General features: G+C 42.2%; 1 long non-coding RNA gene across 1 annotated transcript; it reads right to left on the minus strand.

Moving 5' to 3' along the window:
- Positions 1 to 10050: 10050 nt before the first annotated feature.
- On the minus strand, positions 10051 to 11808 carry LOC133887021 (uncharacterized). The gene is made up of 2 exons (XR_009903497.1): positions 11506 to 11808; positions 10051 to 10456 (listed from the first exon to the last, which is right to left on the minus strand). It is a non-coding gene; the product is annotated as an uncharacterized LOC133887021 (long non-coding RNA).
- Between the last annotated feature and the right edge of the window lie 2001 nt (positions 11809 to 13809).

The raw sequence follows: 13809 nt of genomic DNA on the forward strand, positions 1-13809 counted from the left end.
TTTTTTTGCTAGTCACATGTATTTTTTTAATTTGTAGAACATTATATACATGCAAAATCTTTCTTTCACCATTGATGAAAGTGATGGCCATCCAATTGAACCTGTGCCAATTGCCCTTGTCGATAACAAAGTGGTTTATGTGAATCTTGTAAGTTTCAGTTTTAGTGTGAACTGCTACTAGATCTATTTTTTTTAAAAAAATAAGTTCAGAATACTTATTTTTCTGTCATGCTATCTATTATAATAGAGTTAGGAATCTAGCGATGGAGTTAGAATTGTTGGAACGAAAAATTTCTCTGACAAAAAGTCTGAAATGTCAAATGACTCTGATAAGTTCTACAATTTGTCCTCCACTAGCAATGATGCTGGTGTTGGTAGTGGCAGTTCTTCTAGAAAATCTACAGCTCATCATGGAAAGAGAATCGGAGTTTCTAGCAGATTTAAGTGCTCTCCTTATGTTACTATACGGCAAAAGATAACAATATCTTTCATAGATGTTAATATGTACAATGTTGTTTTAAAACTATGATAGAGTCAACATGAAGTGTAAGTTCTCCTTCTCTGAATTTATGTGTGTACTCTTATATATATAGTTTTCATATATTTGTAATCAATAGTTATAGTTTGGTTCTTTTGATATAGAAAAATTGTAGTTGACTATAAGGGAGTGAAACTAAACTTCAGCTCCCTTGCAAATTCTCTTAAACCTAGCAGAAATGTTTAGTATTTTGTACTCAATACCTTGTGCATGAAGATATTCAATTTTATGCATCCTAGTGAATCATATAAGCACTACTTCTTCACAAAAGGTGGTGTAAGTACCTTATAGCATTATATCTTTATGTATGGATCATTTGGTTGTTAATTTTTATATTCTTATTAGTGTACAACTATGTTTGTACCTTTAGGATTATTTGATGAATACATTGTCATATGTGAAAAAAGAAGGGAGACCTTAAAGAGAACGTTGTCCACTCCTTTAAGGGTGCAGGAACGATCAGGAGATTATATTCTTCAAATCTGATATAGTTTACATATCAGCTAATTTAAATTTTCTATGTTTCAGTTTTCCGTTTCTTTGCTCAGTCAAGGATTTTTGTCTCTTATGTACCAAAAATTTGTATATGTTCTAACTATAGAAAAAATTATGAATTATCTGCAAAAATGGACATGAGATTTCATGGATATAAAACTATTTTTTTTAATCTCTCTCAACATTCTATCGAGTATGTTCTCGTCTCCATCTCCCGTGCCTATATGTATTTAAGTTTTTTATACTAGATATTTCATAGAGTTTCCCACTTTGTTTCATTCAGAGAGGATGCTAGCATTTTCATTATGAAATTACTAGAGCTTTCAGAACCATTGGTCAATTTTAATGTCAAGTTTTCTCAATCATACATACCAAACATTCATATCAAGTACATGAATGAGATGATTTTCCACAATTCCAATACTGAACATGGTGCCATCGATTTAGTGAAGCAATATGATCCCAAGGTATGTTTTAACGACATGAATTTACCTATTTTCACCATTTATACGAATTTTGTTGTAAATGAATGTATCTAATATTTTTTTCAGGTTTATGCTAAATATTTCCAAGACAAGTTGATATAATGAATGTAGTTATTTCTTTGGAGAAGTTGTTTAGATTTTGATGTAATTATGTTACCAATGGTCAATGACCCTATTTTGTAATGAATACTACGCTTATTAACTTGTAAATATGTTGTTCTGGTGTCCTTATGGTTGGTACTAGTCATATACATGTTTGTGTTACTATATCTGTTTTGTACTTTATTGATTTTACTTTTTGCTAATGACTTGTAATTATTCATTTCTCTTACAATTAGTTGCAAGCTTCCTCAATGTCATTTTTTAGTTACTAACTGGATGCAGAGATTTGTTGGCTTTCATATACTCGAGCACGTGTACATATTGGTGATACATTGTCAAGCTGATGGTGTTTCATCCTAAACCAAGGATGCTTTGTTACTTACAGGTTAGTCCATAGCCTTTTTAGCTATTTTGCACTAGGATTTTGTGGTCATAAATAATATTGCCCTAACTTTGGATATGCCTTCACTACTACGGAAATGGATTTATATGCTGGCCCATCACTGTCGGCCATGTGCCGGTAGTGATGTGGCATCACTGCTTGTTCATAAGCCGTTCGGGAAGAATCTGTCATCATGGTTTATGAACCGGCAATGATAAGGGTCATCACTATCGGTCGATGGTTTGAGCCGACACTGATGCTCAGCTCCATCATCACTGCCGGCTAAAACCGCTGATCGGCAGTGATACTAGAACATCACTGTCGACTGGTGGTATGAGCTGGCAGTGATGTGTACATTATAAAATATTGGCCCTTCCTCCTCTAAGCCCAAGCACAATACCGTCTTTTTGGCCCCGATAACCTTCCTCGATCTCACCGATGCACCACCGCTTTTAAGCCCTCTTCGTCCAATTCCATTGCTCGCGTGAGCTTCATAGTGCCACACCCAATTGTTTGCGCACACTAGTTCGATCGTAGCCTGTCATTGCCTAGTACTCCGCGTAAGCCGGCCAGCCGCCACTGCGATCTCGTCCACCTCTCGAACGAACTCCGGGCCATGAGCTACCTCAGCCTGAGTTGAACTCACAGTGAGCTTGACCGCGGTCAAGGGAACCTCGCCGCCCTCTTCCCTTCCACTCTCATCCTCTGTAGCGTGCCATCGACTTATTAGTACCGACTCATAATATGAACTGGCACTGATACTCATTATCAGTGCCGGCTCATAGTTACCAGCCGGCACTGAAGTATCAATACCGGTTTGTTCCAAGAGCCGGCACTGATACTGAGTATCAGTGCAGGTTCAACCTGGCTCAATCATTGATTGAGCTCGGGAAGTTATGTACCGGCACTGATACTTCATCAGTGCCGGTTCTATCATAACCAACACTAATGGGGTGGCATGGAAGACTGATTCTGTTATAGTGCCTCCTCCTCCTGGTAATGCTTACGCGACACTGCTTCTTTCTCCTCCATAGCGCATAGCTAACGGGCCAGCCTCTCATTCGCCTCGTCCTCGGCGGGCTTACGGGCCATTGCTTCTGGTCCAAGTGCACTGACATGCATATAATGAGACACATATTTAATGTAAATCAATAATAAATACACCTTCATTAATGCATAGTAATTCATGTCCTTTAGTAATACATAGTAATTAATATCCTTCATTAGAATGGTGTTATTTGGCTATATATAAGTCATCTAACCTCATGGTAGCCTTCCTCCTTATCGCATACTCTCTACTAGAAGGTATGTAATCATTTGAAGATCTCTCACGCGTCGATAGTACGATCAGTTCATAAAACTCACTGGCTAGGTTGATAACATGTTCTATGAAGAACCCGATTACCTGTTCTTGAATGGCATTCATTTTTGCAGATTGTAACGCACATGTGTGTTGTTTGGAGTGCTACGCTTGAAGAATTGAAAGAATTAATCCTTGAACACTTATAGAAATTGAAAAAGAAGGCATCAATATGTAATTTCATACCTCAAGATCATTGAAGATGATAGCCTCTCCGTCAAGGCTGAATCTATGAATGAAAATAAGAACACATAACCCGCAGAGATTGTTGCCGGGTGGCTGCCTTATATACTTCAAGAGGAAATGATTCATTAGTAGAATGAATTGAACCTTTTTATTCAGTAGGCAATGCAAGTCATGAATATTCCCTGCATACGAGAAAGTCAGTTTTTACATCATACTGCTTCCTGTATGGACGGTAGCTATTTTTGCAGTATCTTGTGTACGCTCTGTACATGAATATGAATACCAATTAAACTTAGATGCAATCGACGTGAAGATTAAATGATCGAGTTTACCTATTTAGCATGTCAATGAGGTCTTGGTAAGTCATCTTATCTATCTTGTGTGAGTCCAAGACAATGATCTTGCTCAAGCTTAGTTGGATGATAAGGAGGATCCAATGAAAACTGCAGAAATATGTCATCATAGCAAATTAGTAGTAGAATCAAGTTACCCATAAAAGGAGAACACCCTTGCACGCAAATACGTACTCAAAGCTGTACGCTAAGAGTACGAAGATATTGTATTGGTGGTGAAGCAGACACTTCAATAAGTAGTACTCGGTGAAATCTGGATTCGACCATATAATTTTCTGGTTGACAAGCCTAGGACCGATGAATCCTACTTTATTATCTAATTCTTGTCTCCACGCCTGAATCCCCATTCTACAAAAGAGAGAAGTTAGCCATGCGATTTCAATGTACAAGATCATATAACATGAATTATATGCGTAAGTAACTTACAGAGTCCATGCTCTGATTATGGCCACGTCGAGGGCATCTTCCTTGTACATTTCATACAAGCACTTGAACTTCACCTAGAAGTAGTCGTCCCATTGAGGAAATATTCATCGATGTACCTTACAGGGAACGCCTATATACCCTACCTGGACTGCTCCAAGTACCAATGATGTAATTGGCGCATTTGAGTTGTAAGGTTTCTTTCTATATCTGGTTTGACCAAATGTTTTCCAAACTAAATTGGCCATATAACATCTGACTTTGATATATCCGCTCCCATAGTAAGCAGTGCTATTTCTTCTACTGTTAACCTAGAAGAAGCTAGAAAGTTCCCAATGCTTGGAGCATCTTGAATGATTGGACCTGATTTGCTCCTGGCCTGCTTCTTACTGATATGTTCGTAGTCAGTTGAAGCTGCCCCCGTCGGTTTAGCTTTGGCTATATTCATGAAAATTTCGTGGTATCTTCAGGCACAACAGGCTTCAGTGGAGGTGGTGGAGGATGGAAATGAGCTGTGACACTGGAGTCCACAATCTTTTTGTTTTCCTCAGCAGTGATTGAATAGACATCCTTGGGTTCCACCACCTTAGATGGCACCGACTTCTTAGATGATGTCATCTACTTAAATGTTGCGGAACCTGATCATATTTTTCGAGCTGATGACTGGCTTCTTGATGGTGCTGGCTTCTTGAGTGGTGGACTTCTTTGAGGCGATGGTTAAAGAGGTGGACTTCTTCTAGGAGATGGCTGACGGGAGGGAGATCTACGAGGCGATGGTAGCCTGGGGTGTCATGGAGATTATAGGTTCTCGAGAGCTATCTCTGGTGGAAACACTATATAGACCTTATCCCACACGATGAATGTATGCTCATTCTCTCATCTGGTGTTCACCCCGTCCTCTACGGGGTAGTCCACCTCAACATGATGGTACTGGTCAACTTCCTCATCTACCTCGACCATGGCGTAGCCCTCCGGTATCGGACATCTGTGAAAATGTTCATGCGAGCCGTGAGGATAAGCCACATTGATGGTAATGTTCCTAGCACCAATGTGTAGTTCACACGGTGTCTGTCCTATGATGAGGTCCAAAAGATAAGTGATGGGTCCGACGACTACCATGGACACACAGCTACTCCGACGACTACCAGGGTTGGAGCGCGCAACATTAGGAGATGTTGTCGGCCGTTCCTTTTCGCTCACAATGGTGCCCCGTTCATGAATACGGGCTTGTTGTACTGCTTATGCTATCTTTTCATCTGTATATTCCCTCTCCTTTTGTAGCGCTTGTTCAAGCATTTTCACCATCCTAGCTTGTTCTGCCTCTCGTTCTGCATCTCGCTCTGCTTGGGATCTCTTTTGACTATTGTAATTATTAATGTCGCCTGGGAATCCATATTTCCAACTATCACCCTAATGCCTCATGTGCGACCACCATGCTCTTTGTTTCCTAGTGCCAAGGTGAGCTCTTCCCTATCCCTGTCCGGCTTGAAAGAGCATTGTGTAAACTGCTCGTGAGCTTCCACAAGCTTTTTTGTAAGAGTTTGCATCACTTCCTGATCTTTGGAGCTTCTTTGCAAGAGTTTGCGTCACTTCATGATGTTTGCATAAACTTTCTGGGTGATATCTTGTGTCAATGCATCCACGTCCACTGCACCTGACCTCTTCCTCTTCTTGTACATCCTGAGGTCTTTAGGAAAGTTGTATTTCCAGCCTTGGGAACTTGATACACCTCGCACTCGACCTCGGTGCTTCGGGTTTTCGAGCGTCGCTGAGAGAATATCATGTTTCCTGACCCTGGTGAAAGAACCTTGGCTGGCTTTGAATGCCTTTTCTTTTACTTTTTCTGCGATTGCCTGGGTTTCTCAGTTTTGGAACGTGATTTCCCCGCTTTCGAACATCTCACCCCTTGCACGCAAATATGACTGCGATCGTTCCAGGAATTGGAACCAAGGATTCTTGTGGCCTCCTCTGGCTAACTTTCCGTCCTCTGCCTACCATCTTGCCCTTTTCCCAGCATACCCAGTTGCGCCGGTCTTGTGGTTTTTCTTGTTCCTAGTCCAAAGCTGCTTTTTCACCTCACTCTCCTTTTTGAACTGCTCTGAGTTCTTCATTTGCACAAAAGCATCCCAATCTTCCTCTTTCAAGTGCTTTTATCTCTCGAGTGGTGCCACCAATTTATTCAAGAACCGATTCACAAGCTTGCTCTCAAAACTTCAGTGAAATTTCGTGATCGCTTTCATTGCTGCATTGACTGCGGTGATCGTTTGACACTTGCTCATGTTTCCAAGGTACTCCAAATACTCCTTGACAAAATTATCGAACAAGTCCCTCTTTGCTTCATCACTTAGGTCATCGAACTAAGTCGTTATCGGCACCCTCTCTCGAGTAATGAGCCCTGCGACCCTCCAGAATCTATTCAGGGCCTTTTCATCCGTAGGTAGTCCGTCAGCATTGATTCCCATGATGATAACCTTGTCCATCAGCCATTGTATTTGTGACCTTTGTTTTGGGCTCGTGCACCACTACCAGCTGTCTAGCTTGGAGACTGCGCTTCCGCCATCTAGAGAGAAAACAAGAGGAGTTGACATAAACAAAAAATATTTCTCCATTCAAGAGGTATAAAATGCATTTACTCATGTTAATACCTCATAGGCGGGATCATATTCTTCATCACTTGCCCGACATCGGCTCAGAGGCTGAATGGAACAGAGCTCGGGCTGCGATACTGACTTTCGCTGTTGCCGGAGGAGGACGACAGGTGCGAGATTGGACTCCTATCCACCCCGTCTTATGCCAGGGCTGCCTCTAGTGCTAGCTTCCTCTGTGCTTGTGGTTTCTTAGGGGTGACAACCTTCTTCTGCCCCATAGTTTCTTAGAGGAAAGAAAAGGAATCAAGGTTAAGAATAGGGTAGAGTCAAAGAATTTTTTTATCAAGTGTAATATAATTTTTTTATCCAGTGTAATATAACTTTGGAAAAAATGAACCGCACAGCAAAATATACATAGCGGTCAAAACGTTGAGGGTAATTGAAAAGATGTGTGTTTGGAGTGGAACTGTCTGTTAAATGGTAGTTATGATGAATAAATGGTAACCCACGCCTCGAGAATCGAACCATCTCAATAGAGAAACCGTTAGTAATAGAAAAATAGACCATTCGGGTGACCAAGGGGGGCTCCTTTGCTGAAGGTAAACCATATAGCACGAGGCCTTCGACGGGCCAAAGGGGACGACGTTCGGTGATATCATCTAATTCATGGGTTCGGTCCATCGAAGAGGAACCTTTCCCCTGGGGGCTACTATTGGGGAATGGTCTCACAGGCCCCCTTCGGATGTTAGGTCAAAGACCTCTGCGGTCACTGTTTACTGACAAAGCTTATAGTTGTCGTGGATCTGTCATGTTATAATAATCCTTCGTCACATCGAAGGTACTCTTCGGATACTAGGTGCCGCAAGAGTGATTCCAGCAGACAGGATCGGTGAAGCAAACGTTAGGCCTTCGGAGGCCAACTGAAGGCCTTCGCTTGGCGTCGTGAGAGATATGACCAAAGGGATATCGAAGGTGTCGTTGCAGGCGGAGCCTTTGTCATATCTTCAGAGGCCAGTCGAAGACTGACCTTCGCTCGGCGCCGCGAGGAGGAACACCAAAGAGATGCCAAAGGTGCCACCGAGCGTGGACATTCGGGAGCCAAAGCAAAGGGATGACTGTTGCTGATAACCAAAGACAACAAAGGTAATTGTAAATAAGCTGGTTGTATTTAGGATAGTACCAAATTGCTCACAAATATACCGAGAATATAGTAGTTAGAGGGATAATATCGTAAACTGTAATGGGGAACAGATGTGTACGGCCTATAAATAAGACGGCACGGTAACGGAAAGGACAAGTGATTTTTATATCACTGAACAGTTCCCCACTTTGTGTGTTTCTCACCTAGTCTTCAGATCACTTTGGGTTCCGAAGGCCCACCACTTTGTTCGGTTATGCAAGTTTCCAATAGCATGAAAAGAAAATGTGCACTCATTAAGTATGCCAGGCGACCAATCAAATAATCCAACACTTTATTTGCAGAAGTAGCAAAAAGAGGGCACCGCATCATATCACATTTTGAGAAGAGGCATAGAATTTAGCTCTGATTACAGATTTTTTTTCTTTGTGCTATTACAAAACCCTTCGTCCTCAGTCTTACACAAAGTTGCAAAAATACAAGACTATAGCAAATTGACAAGAGAATACTCAACAGAAACAATAAATGAGCCCAGTTTTTAAAATCATGTTGCGTGTCCACTATGAATATTTTCTTGACCAACAAAACTGAACCCAGGGTGTAACTTGCAAGCGTTCCAAAGCTTTGCTGATGTAACCATCAGCTGCAAAGATGATGGATTTAGTCCTCCGTTACCACTACAAGCACCGATTAAATAAGAACAGATAGCTTTGATACTATTAAAATTTATGTTTTCTAAACTGTTAAGAGAGTGCATTCTCCACACGTTCTTGGTTATTTTTAAGTTAATCATGCCATTGATATAAGATCAGCATACCAGACAAAACTACACTTCGTGTCATGATCCCGAGTATCTACACCCAATTAACTTGTCAAGATTTAACATTAGATCTTTATTAGCAATGCAAAAAAAAAAAAGCAGGACACTAAGCAGGAAAAAGAAGGTTATGTGAAAGAATACAACATTCGCTTTGCTCCCTCAACATTAATTTTTTTCTACGATGGAGAGTATGTAGCACCGATACGAATACGTGTATCGGTATCGGACCGATACGGATACATGGATACGCTATTTTCCTAAAAACTCTGATACGCGTATACGTTTTACTATTTTTTTAAAAAGTAATATAGTGCATATAAACTATAGTAGCATGAACAAATTATCTTGTTCTTGTGATGTTTATTCTCTCTTTTCCAACAACCAATCCAATGATCCAAGTAGCCAACAGTTAAGGAGTTCCTTCCCCTTCCAGTTCCAGCCAGCTTCCTTATTGAATCAGATAGCATAACAATTAGCACATAGCTACTGCACATATGAAGTTCACATATATTGAAATTAATATAGTAGTTCACAACAATAAGCCATAGAGATAGAGTTCAAAGTTCATCAGTTTGCAGTTCAGCTTCTACTTAAAACCCTATTACATAACAATAAGTCAATAACATAACAGTCTCAAGCGTATGTAGCCACTGTCGTGCATACAACTAGTCACCTCACCTACACCAGTCGCCGCCGCCGTAGTCGGGACGAAAGGGAGGCGGCACAGCTCTCCTGCAGCATGCGCCCGTGTGCATGAAGAGTGAAGACGGATAAGGCAGAGAATGCCAGTTCGTTCGCCTGATGTACGTCCGTTTGCGTGGAGTACCTCTCTTGGGCTGGGCCGTATCGTGAAGATGGGCTGATACGTATCGACCCAAGTATCCCGAATTATGTTATTTATTTTTATTCTGATACTTCTCCGATACGTATCCGTCGCGTATCGGAGGCGTATCACGTATCGGAGGTGTATCCGATACGGATACGGCACCTAATTGAAGTGTCGCCCCACCACATTTTTTTTATAAGAAGAAGGGTGCGATGCCCGGATTTGAGGCCAGGTGGGTGAGGCCACAGTGGGCGCTCCAACCACCAAGCTACAGCTCGGTTCACAACATTAAATTTCTTGCTTTCAGTAATCTATAAAACAGTTTAGGCTGCTCAGAACTATATACTTGCCGGGTGGAAAAACTCACCAATAGGTTATGTGAAAGAATACAACCAAAAGAAACAGATTACCTTAGTGCAATCATGTGTTTTAGTAAAACAGGCACACCTGATGCTACTTAGGATATCCATGTATTTTCAATCGCATTGGGTGATAACAACTGAGGCAAAATAACTAAGCCAAAGACTGCATGAAAAATCTGATCGGTGGACTGCAAAATAAGGAAGGCTGCAGGGATACTGAACACTTAGTTCCAACTGATTCTGATGATTTTACAGAAATTTTAGTAACTGGTCATTACAATACAGTGTTGATGATTTGGATGCATTGAAGAACATGGTTTCAGATTCTTCAGACACAACTCCACAAGTGCAGAATAGCATTCAGTTACCTGGGCCTCGTTATTTGAAGCAGCCCCTTCCTGAAAGCCATCATAGCATATATCAACAGCAACATATAACAAAATTATAAGGGAAAAATATATGATTATTATTAGGGGATGCCGAATTAACATACTAGTAAATTTAACATCTGCACACAGAAATGGAGGTAGTACTGGCATCAGGACAAGGGTGACACTTGACATTTCACCAAAGAAAAAACATATGGGAGGAAACCTTCAAAGCTTTGCTTTTCATACAGCACAAAGAGGCATGTGGTGACAAGGTGTATTAATCCAAAAGAGGATGCTGAGTTCGGGGTAGGAATTATAGACATCACATCTTTAAAAAAAATAAAAAATCACATGACTCCAGGTAGTACCAGCTGAGTTCTTGCAGGAACACTAAATCTGAAGGAAGTGCCTTCTAAATTTTGGTGAGTTTCTTCTGAACAATATTGGTGAGGGTGCTGAATTCCCATAGTCGAAAGCCTCAAGTAAAGCATTCAGAACAAGGAAACAGACAGGGCAACACCCACCCTCTCCATTCTCCATCATTACAACCCAATTTTAGTCAACGTACTAAGCAATGCTTATTTCGTTTAGTCTTTCAGGCAATCCTTGTTTAAACTGGTTAATTTTCGTGTATTGACTTTTTTTTCTTACTGGACAGAGGACTATGCGTGTATATGATGACTTTATATATACTTAAGCAAAACATGGGGAAGAAAAAAAAAAGAAGAGGAGACAGAAAAAAAAAGAGGTGGCTCTGAACATGGATTGATTGGAGTAGGCAAATCAATGCTTCTCATATATGTTCGAGAGCGAGGTTCTGTGCCTTGTCTTATCAGTATCAGATGAAGAGAATGATGATGAGATGATGGTGGGGGCAAATTCAGAGCAACGGATCTGGTTGGGCAACAACAGTAGGTACCTCATATGAAGCAAGGCAAATTCAGAGCAAAAGATCATGGATTGCCTAACTGAAGCACCACTGTTGATCACTACTGGTTAGGTGCTAGAACAAAATACGAAACAAAGAACATAAATAGAAAGATCCACATATGCACAAACGCAGGAGAGAAAGGGACCTGATGAGAGAGGAAGGAGAGATGAGGACGGGGAGGATCCGGAACTAGCTCCACGCACACCGCCCAGAAGCAAGGGGAGGGGAGGATCTGGCTGTAAGAGGGGGCGCGCACCCAATACCGAGGGGGATCCGGCTAGAGGAGGGTGCACCGCGCGTGGACTCACCCGGAACAGAGGGGTCTCGTCGGAGATGATCGATCCACTGGAGGGATTGGAGAGGATGTGAAGGAGGCTCACACGTGGAGGCACGACTAGAATGGGGTGGAGGTAACCTATGCGGCACAGTTGAGACGAGTTGTATCCATCCGGCCACGCTGAGGAGAGAACCTCAATTCGGGCTTTGCTCCCGGGCTAGTTTTTTATCTACAGATGCAATTATGCACAGTAAATATAGGGTACCGAATAATATATTTTTATAATTGTACGTATAAGCTAGGCCAGAATGTGGGGATATTTATAGAACTAAACATATCCTTAGTTAGTAGTTCAGAAATTCTCATCTATAACTAGTACTTTCTTGCTCTATCAATATGGTCAATGACTTTCTTTAGCAACAGAAAGGTGCACACATAATATATTGGTAAATAGGATAGCACCGAATTTAGCATCATAAGAAAAGAGACAACAGTCGTTGGTTGTGTTGGTGATATGCCCTAGAGACGATCATATATACAGAGTGAATCTGCAAGAGGGATTTAATATTATTAAAGGTCAATTAGGGTTTAGAGTTATGATAGGTTTTAATGTGATTAAAGGCTCATTAGCGTACTCTATATAAGAAGAGGTAGGAACCGTGGGCGCATGAGTTGATTTGACCACCAAACCCCTCGCTACCACCTGTTCAAGAACTCCCTACAAAACCCTAGCTATACATGGTTCTAGCAACCAGTGTACAGTGCTTCATCCTTGTACACGTGGATACTATGGCGGCATTGCTGTCATTGTTGCGGTACTGATCGGCGACAAGGATACTACGATGAGATCGACTACTTCATCTTCGTGGTTGACGATGTGGTCAACGTGATTGACTACTTCCTCTTCGTGGACGCGTATGACTCTTCCTCCGCTGCACTGTGTGTCTAGCGGTAACGATCCATGATCCCTTACTCGCATGATTTTCTGGTTGAATGTGGTAGATAAATTTGATTTGTCCTAGTGTAGCCTATATGTTCCCTAACATGTTGAGCAACAGTTGCTGCTCTGGTGGTAGACGGTGCTCGGCCACTGCTGCACCAGTACGTAGTAGTCAAACCCCACCCACAGTCGCTGCATCCCCCACACCTGCCACCACCAAAGATGATGATGTTGAGGTGGGCGGTGCGAGTAGCTTGCTGGGAGCAGCATGGCAAGGCCGAGGAGTGAGAGTGGGAGGAGAATGCGCTTCTTCATGTCCCACGTATTTCCCATCACCCTGCTCACCGTTGTTTCCGTTGTTTCCCATATACGATCTTCGTGGCATGTGTCTGGATCTGTCTATGTACTATCCACCATAAACTATTGCAAGATTGCAACTTGAAATTCTAGGGTTGGGTAGCTTGGAGAACATGCTAGGTGTGAGGTGATTCGTAAACAAATGGAATGATTCAGAGATCATAAGGAAGAATCCTAGGATTAAGAAAGGGGTAAAAGGCACAACCCAGCAGCGCCGCACACAACCACTCCCGATTTCCTGCCAGGGGCGGCCTCAAGCATGCATGAAAACCGGTGGGGAACGACAAATGATGACATAGAACGAGGAGCGGATGTCTAGCAGCAGTGGCTTCCCTTTTGGATCCAGCGAAGGGAGTGGACATGTCAGGGTGGCTGCAGCGAGAAGGGGCTGGGGCGGCATCGGTTCCTGGCGTCGATAGGATTCTCCCGGCGAAGAATGGCAATGAGCAGTGGCGGCGTTACCTGGCGGCACCCAAATATCCAAACCCTAGAATGACCATCACATCGGGAGAGAAGAGAAGTCAGCCACGGGCTCCATGGGTGATGCATGAAAGTGCCGGTTGGGATGGGGTTTTGGTGCAGTGGCAAAAGCGGGTATATAGGAGCCAAGTTCAGGGGAAGAGAAGAGCTTTGTTGCACGCAACTGTGCGGCGGTGGACAGACGACATACAACTACGCAAGAAAAAACTCGTGTTTTATATAGCAGAGGTTAATTGACCAAGCATCTCAAGACAAACTGCTGAATCATATATCACGTATTTTTTTATTAACAAAATAATAGTTTCTCAAGCATGCATCAATTAACCAGTTGCTTGTTGGAGGATTTCGAAGGGCCGCAGCAGCAGTGGTAGGACCCTGGTTCCTGCAAGCATTTG

The sequence above is a fragment of the Phragmites australis genome, chromosome 12, assembly GCF_958298935.1.
Source record: "Phragmites australis chromosome 12, lpPhrAust1.1, whole genome shotgun sequence".
NCBI lineage: Eukaryota > Viridiplantae > Streptophyta > Magnoliopsida > Poales > Poaceae > Phragmites > Phragmites australis.